Raw genomic sequence first — 20,833 nt, 5'->3', positions numbered from 1 at the left:
ATGACCACTTCTGAAGTCTGGAGAATGATCTCTCTGTGGCAAACTCTAAGCTTTAGTGCAGTTTACCCCAGACCGACAAACTGTGCAGCTCTGGGGTGAGCAAAGGCCTTTGAACCACAAACACATCTGATCCCTGTCAGCCCCAGGGAGAGCTGTAAACTGCACAACCAGAGGCGGGTCTGAGCCCAGGTGGCTTCCATCTCCTTCTCAGAGGGACTCCCATCACCCCACCCCCCAGCAGTGCTAGGCACTTTCATCGCAAATGGTTCTCATTTCAAGTGCAAACAATTGGCAGTTTCTCAAAAGTCACACCCAGGGTCACCACCGCACTCAACAACTCCACTCCTAGATAGAAAGCCAAGGGAACAGGAAGAAAAAATCCCTACATTTGTTTGTACGAAAATATGCCTTGAAGGAAAGAGCTGGGAAGGCAATCTAGGTGCTCACCCACAGACAGATGAACAAAATGAACGCAGAGACTGAGGCTTTGTGTGTCTGCGCTCAGAGGTAAGTGCCGTGTGTGTGTGTGTGTGTGTGTGTGTGTGTGTGTGTGTGTGTGTGTTTGAAGGCCAGAGGATAACCTCGATGTCATTCCCCAGGCATCATTCACCATTCTGACATGTCGGTTGTGAGTCTAGCTTTAACGGCTGAGCCATCTCTTCAGCCCTCATCTACCATTTGTTTTAAAAGGCAGGGTCTCTCACTGATGGGGAGCACACCAAGGCAGGCCAGCCTCAGGGACCTGTGGGTTCTGACTCCCCAGAATGGAGATTTCAAGTGTGTCCCACTGTGCCAGGCGTTCCGCTTTTAAGTAGGAGCTCTAGGGGCCAAATGCAGGTCCGTGTGCTTGGAAGACAAACATTTTTATCAACTGAGCTACCTACCCAGCCCTATCATTTTACAATCCATTGCCTTCCAAGCAGTCATGACCCCCCGTCTGTCCTTCCCCCATCCTAGAAGTGAGCAGCTTGGCCCTGGTACCGCACCAGTGTGCACCCCATCAAACTCTAAAAGTGGCTCTGTCGATCTGCCCTCAAGCCAGAGTCTCATTCTTCCATTAGTTAAAGCCTGATTTTCAGAAGGCCATCAATAAAATCAATGCAGGGTTGCTGGGAACCATCCCCACCTAGTGGTGTTTGTGAAGGTTGCAGCCTGCTGGCCCTGTGTGTCTGTGTTCCTGCATCTGGCTTCCTGGGAAACGAGGACCCAGATCACAGGGCCCAGGTTCCCGACTCTTCATTTGGATTGGAGGGCTCATGAAAACCCGGGTTTCCAGGAGTGGAGGAGGGGTCTTACAACAAACTCCCCCATCGTGGGTGTGGAAGCAGCCGAGATTCAATCTCTCACCCTCCGTTCCGGTTGCGCTACCGACAGAACTGTTACTGTGTCTCTCCTGCTTTCCAATGCTGCCCGCTAACTTCGGGTGCAGCAGTGTCGGAAGATGGGCCTTTGGGAGGTAGTCAGCTTTGCACAAAGTCTCGAAGGCTTCGCAGTGTGGTGAGTGCTTGATGAGGAGAGGCATGCCCGAGAGCTTCTTCTCCCCTTTCTCTCCCCCTCCTTACCTCCCACACCATGTGAGGATGCAGGAAGGTCAGGTGGTGAGAACAGGACCACTGAAGCTGCAGAAATGACCACACTATCCCATCCCATTTGCCCCTTCAATCAATCCCCTTCTGTCTTCACCACGCTTAGCGTAGAGGCTGCCTGAGCACGGCTCCCACGGGACACAGCAACACGAGGCTAGGAGCTGACGGCACTAGCAGTCCCGATTAACAAGGCAGAGCCGTTGGCACACTGGCAGGTCCCGGCTGCTCTCTGGGACAGGGAAAAGACCTGGCAAAGTCTGAACCAAGTCTAACATCTGGGTACGGGTTAGTACCGGGTCAGTCTTCAATGCTTCCCCTAGACAAACAGCTCTGTGCTAACAAGAAGAGAAACTGGATGGAGGCACGTGTGAGCAATCTTTTTATAAATCTAACAACCCCCTTCTCAAATAAAAAAAAAAAAACCAACGACATTGACAAGCGAAGCTGGTGTGAAGGCTAATCTTCATTTTCAGCTGGGTGGATTGAGGGATACACGGGGGTTAGTAAAAGACGCTTCTGAATGCGTCTGTGAAGGTGTTATTTCCAGACAGGACCAGCTGGGGGGGGGGCAGGCCACAACGACACTCACTGTGAACACAAACAGCATCTCATAGGCTGGTGGGCCGAGAGGAATCAAAGGGGAAGAGGAGCAAGGCAGTCAGCTCTGGGTATCAGTCACTTGTCTTCTCTGTGACAATTTACCCCACAAAAGCAACGTAAGAAGGAAGGGCTTATCCTGGCTCACGGTTTGAAGGTACTGTTGCATGGCAGGGGAATTATAGTGGTCAGGGCAGAGCATGGTCAACAGGAAGTGAGCCACAAAACTCGGAGACCCACCCACAGTGAGAACTTCCTCCTCTGAGACTCAACCTCCTCTAAACCCTACAGTCTTACCCAAACAGCACCACTATACATAGGCCTAGAGGGAACACTGCACACTCAAGCCACTTTGAGTAAGCCCTGTTTTCTTTTCCTGAGCACATATATCTACTGTGCTGGCATCCTCAACTTGGATATCAGACAGTGACTGACCAAGGCCCGCCTTCCCCTGCAGTGCTGGTGCTACAGACACATGTCACAAGTCTAGCATTTGTCTGTGAGTTCCAAGGCTGGGACTCAATTCCTCGTGCTTGCACAGCAAACACTTTACCCACTGAGCCTTCCTTCCACCCTGCAATGGTATTAATGCATCCACCTCCTAGCTCAGGACTTTGCCCATATTTCTTTTGCCATTGCTGACCAGGAGGTGGGAACTTGCAGGCGATGCTGGAGGGTTTGGGAAGTGGTTCAGCTGCCGTGCAAAAACAGTTGGGTAGTTTCCTCCAAAGTTACACAGAATTACCACACGGCCCAACAATTTCACTTATCCAAATGTCTGAAAAACAGGAACTGGAGCAGATACACAAATGCTCCTGTTCACAGCCATGCTGTGTACCGTGGTGGGTCAATATTATGAAATTATCTCTTCCATTGTAAGAGACTGGAACTCTTGCAGGACTCACAGCCAGCATTAACAACACACCTTGAAGTTACTTACGATTTAAGGTTGCTGTCCTACCATGTACTCAGCCTGTTTTTTTAAGTCTACCTGGAAGGGAACAATGTAACGAACATTACTTGCCTTGGATGTCCCATGTAGCCAACTTTTATAACCTAAGTCAATGCATAGCTGTAACCTTAAATTATGTATTCTTCCATGCCCCACCCCGAACAATGCGCATGTATGTGTCACTTGCTGAAAACAGCAAATACAGAGGTTGAAAGCAATCTTCTAAAACGGATATCCACCGCAAAAGTTGAGCACATTTGGATATTGGTTAATAGACGATGATGTTGGCAGTATTGTTTCTTGTCTGGGTCAGGTGGGCCCAGTGACTCTTTTAAAGTTTTCTTAGAGTGTTCCATTCCTTCCCCCATGTGATGCTTTCTGGGCAGTCCAATAAATACAGATTGAGAAGTAATTTGTAAGAACAGAAGACACAGGGAACTCGAAGTAGATCATGCAAATCTGAACTCTCTCTTGGTTAAATGTCTCCAAGTTCTTTTATTTCTTTCCTTAATGTGACATTGATGCATTATTGGTAACTTGGGGCTAATCACTAACGTTTTAATACACACAACTTACATTGTCAGAAGAATGAAGCAGCCCAGAGTCCACCGGCATGAGGGTAGGTAAAGGAAATGCATGTACATACAAGGAAAGTTGGCCAACATGGATGAACCTCGAAAATATCATGCTAAGTGGAAATGCAAGATTTGAAAGTATAAAAAGAAAGTGTAAAGATTGTTGGTCTGGAGAGATGGGTTAAGTGGTTAAGAGCACTGGCAGCTCTTCAAAAGGTCATGAATCCAATTCCCAGAATGCACATGGTGGCTTACAACCATCTACAATGGGATCAGATCCCTCTTCTGTCTGACGACCTCTTCTCTCATTCAGGAATACCTGTAAATAGAGCACGCGTGTGCACGTACACACACACAGACACACACACACATTTAAATGTGTGATTCCACTTACAAGAGAGACCTTAATTATAGTCAGGTTCTTAGAAACAGAAAGGAGACTTGAGGATACCAAGATAGAGACATGAGTTACAATCAATGGTGATGACTGATTGCCATCCAACAACACAAGTGTGCCTAAAGCAACTCAACACTAAGATGCAGTAGAGATGATAAAATGTACCTTATTCTGCAACACAAGGAGGTTTTTTCACTTTTTAAATTGTAAACTGTACTTATTTCTTCTCGAAAAGGGTTCTTGGGTGTGGAATGGGTCAAAATGGGCTTCAGTAGAGAGTGCTGGGTGAGATGGATCCTTCCATTTCCATCAGTCCTTTCCTCAAGGAGAGAACCTGAGCTGGGCGGTGGCAGTGCACATTTAATCCCAGCACTCCGAGTTCGAGGCCAGCCTGGTCCACAGAGCGAGTTCCAGAACAGCCAGGGCTACACGGAGAACCCTGTCTTGGAAATAAACAAATGATCCTGAAAGGATGTGTCAGAGATGTAGTCCGGATGAAATGTTAAATCCACCGTAAGCCACCTGGATTCCTAGCCCAGTCCCCTCCCACTGGTCACCTCCCTGTGTCTTGCTCCTCTCTGTCACTCAGTGGAAGCTCTGCTAAGGAAGTCTACAGTAGTTTTTTAAGGAGTATTTTTGTTTAGCCAGAAAAAATCAAAACTCTGATATAACACAGTGGCTTGGTTTTGTTTTGTTTCATTTGTTTTGTTTGAGGGATGGTTTCCTTCTATAGTCTAGGTTGCCCTGGAACTCCCTGTACAGCCTATGCTGGCCTCATTTTCATAGAAATCCTCCTGCCTCAGCCTCCCAAGTGCTGTTGGGGTGGGAGCCTCTGTCTGCTAATATTGTGTCCTCAGGTCTGTGTTTCTGTTCTTCCTTTTCTAGGTGGCACATAGCACTTTATTTTACTTTCTTCTGTATCTGATCACAGCGTCTGGCTTGGGATCTTCTCAAAGAACAAAACCCATATTTTCTTGCTATTTCTAGTCTCAGGTAGTAGTCAGGTAGGTGCTAAAAAAAAAAACCATAAAATAAAATGAAGCGGGTAAGTGACTAGAAAGCCAAACTGCCTAATTTGTTTTCATTCCTCTCTGCTTTGGTAGAAAAGTTACCTTCAATTACTTGGCCAAAACAAACACCAGTGACTTCCCCTGTGTTCATGTGAATTCTGGTGTGAATATAAAATTCACATGCATCTCAGTTTGTCAGAGAGAACGAGAGAGAGAGAGAGTGTGTGTGTGAGTGTGTGTGTGTGTGTGTGTGTGTGCGCGCGTGTACTGTGGACCCTTCCTCCTCGTCTCTGAGCATTTAGGAATACTTCATTGGGAAAACCCCTGCTTACTCACAAGCTTTTTCTCCAAGCCCTCACCCAGAAAGCCTTCCTAGCCACTCACAGCCATCTTTTTTGTTTATTTCCTTACCACACACCTGCATCCAGTAACATCCTGCAAGGTCTGCTTGGTTAATCACTTTATGACTGGAAAGCTTTTGTTCTCAGTATGATCCAAGGTGGTTTGTAGAAACTAGCCAGCTGGTTTCTGTTATCTAAACTCCACACTTCCTGTGGGACCTTGGGCAAGTCCAGTGCTAGAGGTTGTGAGTCCAGAAGTCACAAATGTAGACAGCAACATCTTCCTCAGCAATTAGAAGGGAGGGGCCGACACTGCTCTGAAGATGCCCCCTAAGCAAGACCCACCAGAGCCAGGACCTTCCCTGTATCCACGCCAAACCCAAGATGGGGTTAAGTGCCTGTAATGTCTCCACACATATATATGGAATTGAATTTTTCTCTGTTACATTTTTATTGAGATGTAATTCACATACCATAAACTTCACCTTTTAAAAGTCTACAATTCAGTGGGTTTTATGTATTAACCATGTGTATAGCCATCACCACTGTGATTTCAGAATATTTCATTTCCCTATTGCCCTGCCTTCATTAAACTTCTTCTTTTCCTCTTACAGAAAGCCTCCCTAGGTAGTGCTGATTGACCTGGGACTGCATGTCTGGATCAGAGTGGCGTCAGTCTCTCAATTCTTCTGCCTCTGCCTCCTATGTGCTGAGATTGCAGGCATTAAGCCACTATGCCTGGCTTAAAGCTTTGTTTGGCTTTTAAAGACACAAAGCATATTTCTACCTTACCTCATTAAATGCAATTACTCTGAACCCCCAAATCACCAAGGGACCCAATCTGATGCAAAAGCAAAGAGTCTTTAATTAATTAACGAGTTAATCGTATTAACTTGTGTCCTCCATCCCTCCGACATAGCGGGTGGAGCAGAAGGACATGGGGGTGGGGGGGGTCATGACACAGGACCGTGGGGCAGAGAATATATTGGGTAGAGCAAGGGGAGTGTCTGGGGCCACAACACCTCTCATGATAGGTGCACTTTCAAGCTTGTGTCCTGTGTTGATTGGCCAGCTGCAGCTGTGGAAATGGTTGCCATGGCCTATAAGCCCTCCCATGGCGGTTGCTATGCTCTGTACTCCACTGTTTCCTTAAAGCACATCCAGAGCCCAGCAGCTAACTTCTGACTGGTTCCTTGCCACATGGAGGGTATCTGACTTCCTTGTGACTGGAAAGTTGGATAAGGTCTGGAACTCAGCTCATGTTGCTGAGTCAGAGGCCTACATCATGCTGGGTCTTTTCTGCAGTCTGTCATGGCTGCCAAAGCAGGGGGCTGGGTGAGGGTCAATTATAGGAGGCCCCAAAAGGAACTGTTTTCTTCTTCTCCTCCCCCTCCCCTCCCCCTCCCTCTCCTCCTCCTCCTCCTGGACAGAACACATTTCTTTGCAGAGGCTGAAATCAGCCAGGAATGAGGAAAATCTTCTTTCACTAAAGCTCTACTGTGATCTCATTTTCAGTGTGTGACATTACACAGCTTTCTGCCCACCCCAGTGATGATTCTTCCCACTTTAAAAGAACTGCACCTTGCCACTTCTTTACATGAGGCAATTTAAGACAGCCGTAAACTCCATTTGCTAAAGGTGGTACCTGTGAAAACAGTGTATACAACCCCCTTTAGTAAGTCCGATGTTTAATACATTTTTATCTTTACGAAACTGGATCTCAAACTCTCATACAGGCATGCTCTACCATCGAACCACACCCCCAGCCCCAGGGTTTGCCTTGTTTGTGTGCACAGTACTAGGGAGTCTGCTATGCAAAAACTCCATAGAGTTCCTTTAACAAAGCAAGAAGTCCTTTAAGACCATGCCATTGCTCGTAAACCCCCAGGTCTGTGCAGTGAGCTTGAGTCAGGGTTCCTTGGACTGGTGTTACTTCATTATTTAGTCTTATAAGTCACTCTACATTTGAGGCCTAGACTTAGACAATATCTCAGCATGACAGTGATCCTCGTGAAAAGTCAGAGTGGCTGTCTATTATCCCAACCCTGCTGCACTCACACAGCACCCCGAGGAGTCTGGTGGATAACACAGATTTCTCTATTGTGAACCCCAAGTCTGAAGACAAATCTCCACAGCCTAGCCTAGCAGTATCTGTTTACAAAAGTAAATAAAACTATGTCTTCTAACGGTGTAACTTCAGAGCACTTTACTTTAGAAAACAATACACTGTGTGGTGGTGGCTCACGCCTTCAATCCCAGCACTCGGGAGGCAGAGGCAGGCGGATCTCTGTGAGTTCAAGGCCAGCCTGGTGTACAGAGCGAGTTCCATGACAGCTAAGGCTGTCCATGTCTTAAGAAAGAAAGAACCATGGGGGGGGGGGACGACGGACGGACGGACAATACACCATGCACAAAATATCATTGACTACAGTAGGATAGCTGGGGGACTTACTTTGGGGAGGTGGTCAAACTTCACACAGCCCACTCCACAGTAACATTTTAAATGGTGTAGACCCCTAAAGAAGAGTGAAGTCATGTTAACTGCAGGACAATGGCTGCAACTGGAGATAACTGTATTAAATTAAGATGGCCTCAGAAAGGCAAACATCCTGTTTTCTCTCCTTTGGGGTCCTAGGCTTTATATAAACATGTGAAGTCTTGTGTGTTCCGAGGACTTGAAAACAGAAGTGAGACATTGTGGGGGAACAAAGGGAGCGGTGGGAGGGAGCCGAGGGGAGGGCGGTCCTGGGTATGGAAGAATGCGCCCAAAGTGCATCATATACTTCCGTGAAGCAACTGTATGTAGCCTACTATAATAAAAAAAATTTAAAGAGTAAAAAGGGGGACACTCAGCCGGGCGTGGTGGTGCACGCCTTTAATCCCAACACTCGGGAGGCAGAGGCAGGCGGATTTCTGTGAGTTCGAGGCCAGCCTGGTCTACAGAGCGAGTTCCAGGACAGCCTCCAAAGCCACAGAGAAACCCTGTCTCGAAAAACCAAAAAAAAAAAGGGGGGGGCACTCCTAGAAAAACCTATTTAAATAAACTAGGTAGCAGTGCCCCCTTGTGCTAAAATGTCAGTACTACATCCAGTGAGTTAAAACAGGAATGCAACCAGCAAAATCACACTAAACTTGATTAAAGCAAGGGCTCTCTCCAAATAGCTTAAAGTCGGGGATTTACCTTTGACAATGACACACTGACACTGTCATCTTCAAACATGTTAAGCCACAGTCATAGCTCTCCCGGGACACATGTGGCCTGTGGGGCCTCAGGTTAGACAACCCTGCTTGAAAGTGGGGGGCGACACAGTGTAATCCTTCATTGGCTAACACATCCACACCATTAATCTTTGTCAATTAATTTTGAAAATGTATTGGGCAGGAATAAAGTATATTAGGGTGAGTTCATAGTTGCTGCCCCCCTGTTGCTCCCAGGTGCCTGTTTATCTGATGGCTTTTCTCACAACACCACTGAAGTTGCTGCCCAAATGTACACTGGACTCTACTAGGTAATTTCTGTGGTGTCATAAGGACGACCATGGGAGGGAAGACTTATTTCATCCCAAACTCATGGTGTCAGAGAAATCCTGCCTGCCGTGGACTCCTGGTCAGGCCTTTGAGAGAGCCGGTTAACTGTGGCTCAGCCGCTTGCCCCGCCCGTTCTGTGCTTGGGTGGCTGGCATTCTAGTCAGCGATTCCTAGACTGCAGTGTTTCATGTAGAACATTTAAAATCATTTTCCCAGAGGGCAGCATAATATTGTCAATACCAAGTGGGGACAGTTTTAGAATTTTATTATAACCATTAACAGTGAAAGGTAAGCTAGTTAAGGATAAGGAATAGAAACTCAGAATAAAGTTTTTTTCTAGAAACATTAAGCTCCTCCGTGTGTGTGTGTGTGTGTGTGTGTGTGCATATATATATGTCTACATTCATGTCATATTCATCCCTCTCCCAACTCCTCCCATATCTGTCCCCCTTCCCTATCCTTGTAACTTGTGTCTTCCTCCTCCTCTCCCTCACCAGCTAGTCTAATTTGCGTTGTCCACATTTTCTTGGATGTGTGGCCTTCTACCAGAACAAGGTTGACTTACCTGAGGCCACACTCCTAGAGAAAGCTGACCCCTCTTCGTTCAGCAGCTGACAGCTGACAACAGATTGTCAGCCGGGGTGAGACTGCATGAGAGCTCCCTTCTCGGTGCTGGGATTTGGTCTGGCTTGCACAGCCTCTGAGAGTTCATGTGGGCAGCAGTAGACAATTCCTTATAGTCATCCACCGGCCCTGGCTCTTACACTCTTACACTCTTCCCCACCCCACTCAGCTGTGATCCCTGACTTGGGGGGGGGAGGGTACATGATATATATTCCATTTAGGGCTGTATTGATAGTTCTTTACCATCTTTAAGCAGCCCACTGGCTGGCCCACAGCACTCATAGAATTCACTTTTTCAGGCTCAGAGCTGTCATTTTACAGATGAGAGGTTGTTGAGGAATATTTGTTTACATTGTGTGAAGGTGTGTCATTGCGATTGGTTCAGTAAAGAGTGGAATGGCCAATAGCTAGGCAGTAGAGACTAGGCAGGACTTTCAAGGAAAGGGAGATGCAGAGATGCCAGTGAGACCCTAAAGAAGTTGGACACATGGAACAGAGGAGAGGTAGCCAAGCCATGGGGCAGAACACAGATTAATAAAAACAGGCTAAGTTATAAGAGCTAGTTGGGGAAAAGTCCAAGCTAAGGTCAAGCTTTCATAATTAATAATAAGTCTCCATGTCACTATTGGTGAGCTGGCTGTCCCAAAAAGAAAGTCAAACAAGAATTGGGGCTAAAATGTATGACTCAGGGCAGCTATTATCTCTGTAGGGAGTGTCCGGACCAGGATTGTTCAGACAGCTCCTGGAGTAGGGCTGACACAGAACCACGCAGGTACATGGTGCTTCTTGTGTGTGTGTGTGTGTGTGTGTGTGTGTGTATGTGTGTGTGTGTGTGTGTGTGTGTGTGTGTGTGTGTGTGTGTGTGTGTGTCCCCCGCCCTCAGCCCTGGTCAGGTCTGATGTTTTGCAGGTCTCCCTGTAGGTCTGGCTAGGGGAACACACTTCTGCCTTAGGAATGAATAGTAGTTGGTCTTCCCTGCCCTCTGCTCCCTATAAAGTCTCTTCCAGGAGAATTCAGTACAGGTGCTGCCTCAGCAAAGCTGACAGAGACTGGCTTTGACAAGGAGAATTAGTAAAACACCCGGAAACAAAGTGGTTTGTGCACGAGAGGCTGGGATGTGGACATGGCTGGAGCCCTTGGAATCTTTTATGAAGTAGAGTCTCAGGTTGGTATGTGGGGGTCCAGCTAACACCTACAGGACCAAGGCTGGGGATGCCATGGAGCCTCTTCAACACCCAGGATGGCCCAACCACAAAGAATGGTCCTACCCTAAAGCCTGGGAACATTGTTGGACAAGTCATCTCTCTGTTGCCTGGGAGGATGTAAGAGCCATCAAGAAGTTAGACCCCTGGACACGGCAGAAACCAGAAGTGCCCCAGCATGCAAAGAAGACTCAGGTGAAAAACAGGCAGCGACAGCCTCAAAAACAATACAGAGAAACCCTGTCTTGTAAAACCCCCCAAAAAAAAAGAAAGAAAGAAAGAAAAGAAAAACAAGCAGCGACAGCCTCAAAAACAATACAGAGAAACCCTGTCTTGTAAACCCCCCACAAAAAAAAAAGAAAGAAAGAAAGAAAAGAAAAACAAGCAGAACAAAACAAAACAGATGCTCCTGCCCGAGCCGGGTGTTGGTGGCGCACGCCTTTGAGCCCTGCACTTGGGAGGCAGAGGCAGGCTGATCGCTGTGAGTTCGAAGTCAACCTGGTCTACAGAGTGAGTTCCAGGACAGGCTCCAAAGCAATACAGAGAAACCTTGTCTCAAAAAAACCAAAACCAAAAAAAAGCTCCTGCCCAGTAATGGGGAAGTGGCCGGAACCAGAGTGAGGCTGCCAGCAGCCCACCCTTCGCTTTCTCTCTCCAGTTTCTGGATGCAGTTGTGTGGTTTGGCTGAGTGGCAGTAAGGAAGTGTGTGACAAAGGCTTTGTAAGCTTTACAGGGAGGAAGGAGAAAGGGCCCCAGGGATTCACCTGCTGTGTCTGTGTCTGGAAAGCTCCCTGCCCCCTCTCCTGCTTTACCTCTTCAAAGGTTTCCAAACTAGCTCTTCTACCTGGCCGTGTGATTTCTGGGACTTGCTGAGATTTGAGACCCCTCCTCCCACTCCAGGACTCCATGAGCGAGAACAAGATAGGTGTTATTTACAGGAGTTGAAGGACCCTAGAATGTCTGCAGACAATAAGGGGGACAGGCCTAGTGAGAAGAGCCAAAGGACTTTATAATGTTAACATTTCCCACTTTCTAAATTGCTTTATATGAAGGTGCCTCTGTGAGGGGGCATCAGAAGGACTCATGGCCCATGGAGACCCAAGGCATGCCTGAGAAGCCAGTGTCCTACAGCCAAGACAGCCCAGTACACAATCTGGTCCAGGTGCTGCGGAATCCTTGCCTCCCAAGTGACAGCCCTGTCCCTCTGACCCAGACATGAGGTAGTTCATGAGTGTTGGAGCAGCAGGGCCCTATCCGGAGCTCTGGCATGAACGTGTCTGTGTGTCAGGGCTGGCCATGGTCACCTGTGGCCCTAGAGGAGTTTCCCAGTTCCCTAAGAGCTCTCAAATATCTCACTAAGATACTCCAAGGCACATTTGTTTTCTTTCTCATAGCAATGCTCCATGAGGAAGTTTCTATTACGCACATTTTGTAAACAAGGAAATCAGTTTTCATGAGAAAGAAATAATTAGCCTGATACCACCGGGAGCAAGAAAGGTCAGTGCTAAGACTGAGGAACATGTCTACCCAGCCCCAAAGACATTCTCCTGGAAGACACTGTAGAGAGGGCATTGGTGGGATGTGCACCCCACCTTCTGCAGTGACTCACCCCCATTGACTAGACAGGATCTCTTCCAGGTTTGGAGTTAAAGCTGGGCTCACAGCGCCCCCCACCTTTAGCTGAGCGCTTACCGACAGAGCCCAGTGGGTTTGGTGGGGGGATGGTGATCTGAGGCTCACCAGAAGGCACTGTGAGAATAGTGGCAGTGATGATAACCGTCTTCCCTTCAGTCCTAACAATGTGGCTTTCCAGCTGAAAGCCCAGGGAAGGACCCGGGCTTGGTGGGGAAGCATTTGCCTAGCACACCTAGGGCTAACTTTGATCTCCATAATCACCAAAAACAATCATAACACAGCCAGGAAAGGCAGAGGACGGGGAAGGGTCTTCCACTTAGAAATCATGTCTATGACCACATTACTCTAGTCTGTGTTTGATCACACAGTACACCTAGAATATGTACTGTTATCTGCCAAACAAAATTCGAGTCTCACACAAACTTCATGTGAGAAGGAAGACCCGTCCTTAAGCAGCCTAGGGTCTAGTGGAGAATCCATGTGAACAAACAGGGTAGCTGTCTGGCCCCCAGATCTGGCTCCCCTCCCCTATCTCCTCCTGCAAAGGCTTGTGTCGTCCCCCCCCCCCCCGCCCAGTACCCACAGCCCAGCTCCCAGAAGCTGTGTATTGCTGGGCAAGCCGTAAGAAGCATATGCAGTACAGGTCATGCAGAAGCCCACACCATGGTCTCAGGTCAACATATGCCCACGATAGGGCTAAAATGAGCTTTCAACACTAGGCTTGGCTGGGCCCTGGTACACACATCTTCAGCATCCCTATGGTCGAGGGTACCCATGCTCTGATCTTTTTATTTTTTTATTTTTTTTTTGGTTTTTCGAGACAGGGTTTCTCTGTGGTTTTGGAGGCTGTCCTGGAACTCACTTTGTTAGACCAGGCTGGCCTCGAACTCACAGAGATCCGCCTGCCTCTGCCTCCCGAGTGCAGGGCTTAAAGGCGTGTGCCCCCAACGCCCGGCTCACCCAGCAATTTTTTTTAATGTATTTTAATTGACAAGTAAAAACTATATGTTTCGGATGAACAATACATATGTATGTGTATATATATACTCATTGTGAATTGTCAACTTATTTAACCCATGCATTACCTCATATACTTACTGGTGTGTGTGCACACCTGCATGTTGTTGAGAACTCTTAATCCCTGCATCACTCTTTTCTTTTCTTTGGTTTTTTCGAGACAGGATTTCTCTGTGGCTTTGGAGGCTGTCCTGGAACTAGCTCTTATAGACCAGGCTGGTCTCGAACTCACAGTGATCCATCTGCCTCTGCCTCCCGAGTGCTGGGATCAAAGGCGTGCGCCACCACCGCCCCACCTGCGCCAACACTGCCCAGCCACTGTTTTCTAATACAATATGTGTCACTAGAGTATTATGGTAACCACAATGCCCTGCCAGTGTTTCTTGAACTTTAATTTACTCAGAGAATCTTTTAAGACTCAGGCTCAAGGGATGGCTCAGAAATTAAGAGCACTGCTTGCTCTTCCAGAGGTCCTGAGTTCAATTCCCAGCAACCACATGGTGGCTCACAACCATCTATAGTGAGATCTGGCGCCCTCTTCTGGCGATCTGACATACGTGTAGGCAGAACACTGTGTACATAATAAATAAATCTTAAAAAAAAAAGACTCAGGCTCAGACCCAGTGAGTGTGGGGTAGGGCCTATAACCCTGCAGTCTTAACAAGCTCCCCATGTGGTGCCCATGTGACTAGTTTGTGTGTGTGGGGGCAGACTGTGAGGCACATTCTGTTGCATGAGAGCCCACCAGGAAGCAGGCAGGAGCTAGGAACCGCTGCCCTGTTCTCTCTCTCTCTCTCTCTCTCTCTCTCTCTCTCTCTCTCTCTCTCTCTCTCTCTCTCTCTCTCTCTACACACACACACACACACACACACGTCATGGCATTTGGGCAGTGGCATGCACACATGTGCACCTAGCACAACCTAAGTAAATAAAATATAATAAAAGATAAGCCAGGTGGTGGTGGTGCACACCTTTCATCTCAGGACTCAGGAGGCAGAGGCAGGCAGAGCTCTGAGTTTGAGTCCAGCCTGGTCTACAGAGTTCCAGGACAGCCAGGGCTACACAGACAGACCCTATCTTGAAAAGCCAAAAAGAAGAAGAAAAAAGACCAGAACATCTGCTATCTTGAAAAGAAACACTGTCAGTGTGTTTCCAAAATGGCGGCAGCGATGGCCGTGGACACTCTCAGCAGCACCAACAGCAAGGCGGGCAAGGCTTGTCGGCTTTGAAGCACTAGGCGGGGTGCGGTAACCCTATGGGCCTGGGGTATTGTGGTTGATGACATCTGTGCCATCTGCAGGAACCACATTATGGATCTTTGCATAGAACATCAGGTTACTTCCAAAGGGTGGGCTGTTGCATGTAACCACGCCTTTCAATTCTGCTGTGTCTTTTGCAGGCTCGAAACAGGGCAGGTGTGTCCATTACACAACAGAGTGGGAATTCCCAAAGTATGGGCACTAGGAAAGAACCTTCCCATGAAGCTTACCTGTTTGATATTTAGCGGCTTGCCTTCTTGCTAATCATGAATTAGATAAAACCACGTTTTCTTCTCCGTTGTCTTCGCAGTTCCCTGTTTTGTGTCAAATAAAGTCTAACTGAATAATAAAAAAAGAAAGAAAAAGTTAAATAAAAAAGCATCAGTACCTTTTTAGTTCATAAAATTTTAGGTTTCGTATTGAAACACACAATAAAATAATTTGTGGAACCTAGATTTTCATAACTATTCTCACTTCGTGTTGGGAAGTCCTGTGTATATGTTAATAAAGCACTGTTGGCCAATAGGGAAGCAAGATAGGTGGGACTAGGAGTCCAGGAGTACTCTGGGTAGGAGAAACACAGAGAGTCAAGATGTAACCGCCATAGGGATAAGAAGCCCGGAAACTTCTCCGGTAAGAGAAATACTTAGATTGACAATTATGGGATAAATACTTAAGTCAGAGCTAGCTAGTAAGAAACAAGCAAGGCCAACAGCTTCATAACTAATACAGTGTCTTGTGTGTTATTTGGGGACTACAACGCGGCAGAGCCCAGGCGACTGGTGGGGAAAAAAACCAAGCGGCAGCAAGGAAAAGGCTTCTCTCTACAACTTCATATGTTCTATTTTTATTGATTTATTATTCAGATTTTGGATATTCTGATGTTTAAATTTTGTGAATTTCTGTGCATGTGTCTGTGTGTGCGTGGTTGTGTGGAGAACAGGACCACAGTTCAGGTGTTGTTCCTCACAAGCCATCTACCCTGGGTTTTGAGAAAACATCTCCTGGCGGTTGGGAGTTTGCTAAGCAGGCAAGGGCAGCCAGCCAGTGAACCCCAGGATCTGCCTGTCTCAGGCTCCCCAGTGCTGTCTGTGCCTATACCACCACAAACAGCATTTTATGTGGGCTCCTCCCCCCCACCCCCCCACCCCACCCCCACCGCCCATCTTCTCTGTCTCCTCTCTCTTTTCAGGTAGGCTCAGGGTTTCACCGTGTTGCGCAGGCTGCCCTCACATTTCTAGGTTCTAGAAATCTCCTGTTTCGGCCTCCCAAGTATTTAGGACAGCGGACACACTGTCACAGTCAGCCATGGGCCTCAGTTTTTGTTTTTGTTTTTGTTTTTTTCATCTTGATCAAGAAAGGAATAAACCAGATGGTACCCAAATGTTTCCTTAACCCCTCACTCTGATTGCAGAGAGTGCTTGAGGCCCGGGTGATGCTTTCTTCCCTCTCAGTTACTCTCTGAGGACAGCTCCTGCTTACACTTCTCCCTGGCTCCGATTGATTTGTATACATAATTGTTTATCACATTTGGCATTTTGTGGCTTTGGAAAGGGCTGCCTTGTTGGGGAATTGCTCTCATTCCTAGAGGTAGCAAGGGCCCCTGACAGGAACAAGATTGCAAGATGCAAACTGACCAGCCCAGAGCCAGACTTCTTCTATCTGCCATTCACTCCTTCACCTTTACTGTCCCAGGGCCAGATTTCAGGCTACCCGAGAGCACTCCGACAGCTTGAAGTCATCCAAAATAATTCAGACCAGAAACTTCTCCACTGCTCAGCTTCCCTTTCCCATAGAAACCCAGTAAAAGCCTAGACCAGGGTCCTCCTGTCCACCCCTGCCTCCTGTCCATGCCAGGCCTGTCCACTTGGTCCTCTGGGAACTATGAGTGTGAAACTCTTTCCCTGAGCCTCTCCTGTTTCTCCACAGGCCACACGTGACTGACAGAATCATGAAAGAATTGCAGAACAGTTTTCTAGAGCCTTCCCTGAACCAACAGAGCTGCTGGCAAACAATCCTGAAAACGAGAAAAGAAAATGAACGTAAGGAGGAAGAAGGATGGGGCACACTGTCCCTGGACTGAAAACAGCGGACGACAAGCAGAGAAATTGCGTTTGTCTCCTGTGTGTACTAGACATTTGTACATATTCACTTGGAAACCTGCAATTTTTTTTCCAGAGACAGGGTTTCTCTATGTAGCCCTGGCTGTCCTGGAACTCACTTTGTAGACCTTGAAATCACAGAGATCCACCTGCCTCTGCCTCCCAAGTGCTGCCCAGCAGAATGTGCAAATTTTAAATAACATTTTTCTGGTGTTTTTTCAGCTTTGGGTTAAATTTTTGTTACCCTTTATGTGCATCCCTAGCAAGGGATCTGTTAAGATTTCTGTCATAGGCCTTCCTGGGAATGAGTTCTTATAAGTAAGCATTAATTGGTAGTCTTCCTTTGATGTCTCTTTTATCCTCACATGCCCTGATTTCCTATCACCCATAACTCCTCAAAATGCTCTGGGATACTTTAACAAATGCCCCCATCTCTTCTTTTAAATATTTATCTTAAAAATGTAAACATTTTATATTTATCATGTGTGTGTATGATGGGTTACCACACGCATGCAGTACCTAGAGAGACCAGAAGAGGGCGTTGGATTTCCCTATGACTGGAGTTAACGGATGGTTGTAAGCTGCCATGTGAACACTGAGAATTAAACCCAGATCAGATCCTCTGGAGGAACAGTCGGTGCTCTTAACTACTGAGCCATCTTTCCAGCTCCCTCATCGTCCAGGATCCCCTTATCTTAACAGCATCCTCACATTTAAAGAATAAATGTAAGGCTGGAGAGATGGCTCAGTGAGTAAGAGCACTGGCTGCTCTTGCAGAGGACCTGGGGTTCAATTCCTAGCACCCACATGGTGGCTCACAACCATCTGTAGCTCCAGTTCCAGGGGATCTGAGACCTTTTTTTTAAACTCTGCAATCATCAGGCATGCATAAAATGCACATACATATACGCAGGCAAAATGCTCAAAATATAAAATAAAAACAAATAAATTATTTAAAAAGTAAATGTCAATTGCCACAACAAATAGTTTAAGTAAATTCGACCTCTTTGACCTTTGCAGTGTTCTGTACTCCTATAATCTTAAAGCATGGAAATAACCTGTTCAAAAGCCCTGAGACGAGGAAGTCATTTTCTCCAGTGTTACAGCCACTCATTGGCTGTCCACATGCCAGTAAATAGCCCCTCCCCAAGATCATGCAAGCAGTTGCAATTAAATTCAGTGGATCACAAGAAAAGAAAAAAAGAAAGGAGACGTGTTAGGAGGGACATTCGTGTGGAAGAAAGGTGTCACCATGAGTGGGGGGGGGGAGAAAAGAACCTAATGGGGATGGATGTGACCACGGCACGCTATATACACGGATGTGACCACGGCACACTATATACATGGATGAAACGGGAAACGGATTAGAAAATTGAGATTTCCACAGGCGCTCCCCATGAATACAGACACCAGGAAGGGTACCCCACCTGCCCAGTCTACTGTGAGCACCCCTTTTCTCTGTCATTATATTACGTTTCGCTTCTCTCCGAACCTCAGTTGCTGCTGTCTTTCTCTGCATCTCTCAGGGAGCTGCCTTGCCAGGGGAGTGATGTGAGCTTTATGACTCTTGATGCTCTGCCCTGGAAACTCAGAAGCTTCACTTTCTCTTTTGTATGAAGGGGCCACGTCTCAAATCCCCAGGGAACGTTCTGTTAGTGAATAGATACGCTGTCCAGCTCGACGTTTCCCATTCACCACTGCAGTCCACGACCACCGTTCTCCACCTTGCTCTAACCAAGAAAACTTGAGCCACATGGACGGTATCGTGTTTTCCTTGTCCTCTGGCCCCCAGCCCAGCTCAGCAGACAAGTGACCCTTGAAGAAAGGAGTAAGTCGAGGTATCTGTTCCTTTAGCCCCCACCTTGCTGGGCCGCCATGGCCAGGCACCACACTCTACAGACGAACGTCACGTGGCATCAGTCTCTCCTTGAGAACCCCTCCCTCTTCTAGCTAATTGCCTCCCTCTCAGGTCTAAGAATGGCAGCAAGTCCCTATGTTCTCATTCTGGAGCCTGGACCAGCCCTCGCTCCTTTCCTAAGCACTGCTGTCATCAATCCCTTTTCAATGCCTTCCTATGTTACCTTATCTAGGCAGGTTTCTGTTTCTTGCTGGAAACTGCCTGCTACACAATCCAAACAACAGCTTTATTTCAAATGCCATTCTTTTGCTCTTAATTACAATACTAAGTCAAGCACAAAAAAAAATGGGTACAATCAATATACAATGATGCAGAGCAGCAGCAGTAACCCATGGTAACTTTCTTGAGTGCTATCTAGAAAAATTCACCGCATATATTATTTCCAAGTTTTAACTCAAACACCTGCACAAGGAACTGGCAGGGAGCTTCCAAGATGATGACAATGTGCCTGCATCCCTGAGATCCACCCTCACCTTCAGGATGCTCTGGATTCAGTGACCTCTTCTTTCTAAATTTGAAACAAGTTTTCGCTACCTTGCCCAGACTGGTCTTAAACTCATGATCCTCCTGCCTCAGCCCCACAAGAAGCCGGGATTTTAAGCATGTGCCATCATGCCCAGCTCAGGGATGTCTAACGAGTAGGACATGACACAGATGTAAAGATCAGATTTAAAAAGACTGCGGCTGTCATTTTCGGGTGACCGCTCTTACTCTTTCAGAGAAAGGGCTGCTGTGATTTCGTGCTAGCCCTGGGCGATGCACTCAGCCAGCATGTTAAAGGGACTTTGAATTGCCTTGACACAATACCCCTGACAAACAACTTAGAGGAGTAAGCTTTTGGCTCATGGCTTCAGAGGTTTCCATCCGTAATTGTTTGACCCCGTGTACCTGGATAGAACACCGTGGTGATGGGAGATTGTGGAAAAGGAGGTTCTTTGCCTCATGGTGGACAGAGAAAGGGAACACAGGCAGGGGCTAAGGCAAGAGATAACCATCAAGCACTTACACCAGTGACCTGTCTTCTCCGAGCAGGCCCTCACTCCCTCACTCCCACCTTTTAACATCTGCTAATAATGCCATCATATTATGAGTCTATCAAGGGAGTAACCCACTGATTAGCTCATAATCCTCCAGATGCAGACACTTCCCTAACAGCTGGGCAGCTGCCAGGCAGTCAGCCAGCCCCTGAGCTTGTAGAGGGCACTGCATACTCAAGCCATAGCATTCTGCCTCTGGTCCCCGGCGGCTCATGTTCAGATCATGATGCAGAATGCATTTAGTCCATCTCCCAGGGTCCTCAACATCTTAGCAGTTCCAAGCCTGTTCAAAGCTCAACCTCAAAGGTTCCTGTGAGATTCAAAGCCATGAGAAACAAAATCAAACAAGTGGGATATCCCTGACCCAGAGGCACAGAGGAAACACCCCATTACAAAAGGGAGAAACTGGGGAGCAGAGAAGAAGCACCTGCTCAAATGAGGTCAAAACCCAGAGGTACAGACATCAGATCCATTTTCCAGCACCATGGTGTGATGTGAGCCCCCACTGGCTTGGGCAGTCCCACTCTTTGGCTTTGACATTCGCCGCCCATGTGGCCTGTCTGAAGCTGGCTCTCCTCTGGCTGGCAGTGGTTCTCCAGATGTTCCATGGTTCTGGCATCTCTAGCTTCCTGGAGTCTCCAACACATCTTCAGTTTTATGCATTACCTTCTGAGGGGCTGCCTGCACACTTCCCGAGCCTGCTACACACTGTCTGGCCTCTCACTCTGAAACCTGGGTGTAAGTCTCCATGATCCCATTACTCTTGCCTTCTGTAAACCCCCAAACCAGTGGACAATGCCAAGGTCTCCTGCCTGCTAGCAATGTAGCTGAGCTCCCCTGGACCACACTGAAGCCTCTGAGTACCCGGATGGCTGAACAAACTATTCCGAGGGTAACAATTCCCTAGGTACCTCTGGGCAAGTGGGACAATTCAGAAGCTCTCTTCTCAAAGGCAAGTATTCCAAATGAGTTTACTGTTTTAGTCACTGATCCTATAACAAATGGGTTTGGCCAATTTCTGAGACACCCTCAAAGGATCTTTCTTCCCTGTGG

The 20,833-nt window shown here is 47.3% G+C and overlaps 2 long non-coding RNA genes and 1 pseudogene across 2 annotated transcripts; 2 read left to right on the top strand and 1 right to left on the bottom strand.

Moving 5' to 3' along the window:
• The first annotated feature begins 253 nt into the window (after nucleotides 1-253).
• Nucleotides 254-6,285, top strand: LOC110343086. Its single transcript, XR_002385292.2, has 3 exons — nucleotides 254-507; nucleotides 4,993-5,111; nucleotides 6,073-6,285. It is a non-coding gene; the product is annotated as an uncharacterized LOC110343086 (long non-coding RNA).
• A 1,622-nt stretch (nucleotides 6,286-7,907) lies between these two features.
• On the bottom strand, nucleotides 7,908-19,768 carry LOC121140182. The gene is made up of 3 exons (XR_005876988.1): nucleotides 19,750-19,768; nucleotides 14,954-15,062; nucleotides 7,908-7,974 (listed from the first exon to the last, which is right to left on the bottom strand). It is a non-coding gene; the product is annotated as an uncharacterized LOC121140182 (long non-coding RNA).
• Nucleotides 14,616-14,928, top strand: LOC110343092 (annotated as a pseudogene).
• Nucleotides 19,769-20,833: the final 1,065 nt, after the last annotated feature.

Source organism: Mesocricetus auratus, unplaced genomic scaffold, assembly GCF_017639785.1.
Source record: "Mesocricetus auratus isolate SY011 unplaced genomic scaffold, BCM_Maur_2.0 Super-Scaffold_100004, whole genome shotgun sequence".
Classification (NCBI taxonomy): domain Eukaryota; kingdom Metazoa; phylum Chordata; class Mammalia; order Rodentia; family Cricetidae; genus Mesocricetus; species Mesocricetus auratus.
Note: the sequence above shows the minus strand (reverse complement) of the source record. Positions and strands in the feature narration are given on the sequence as shown.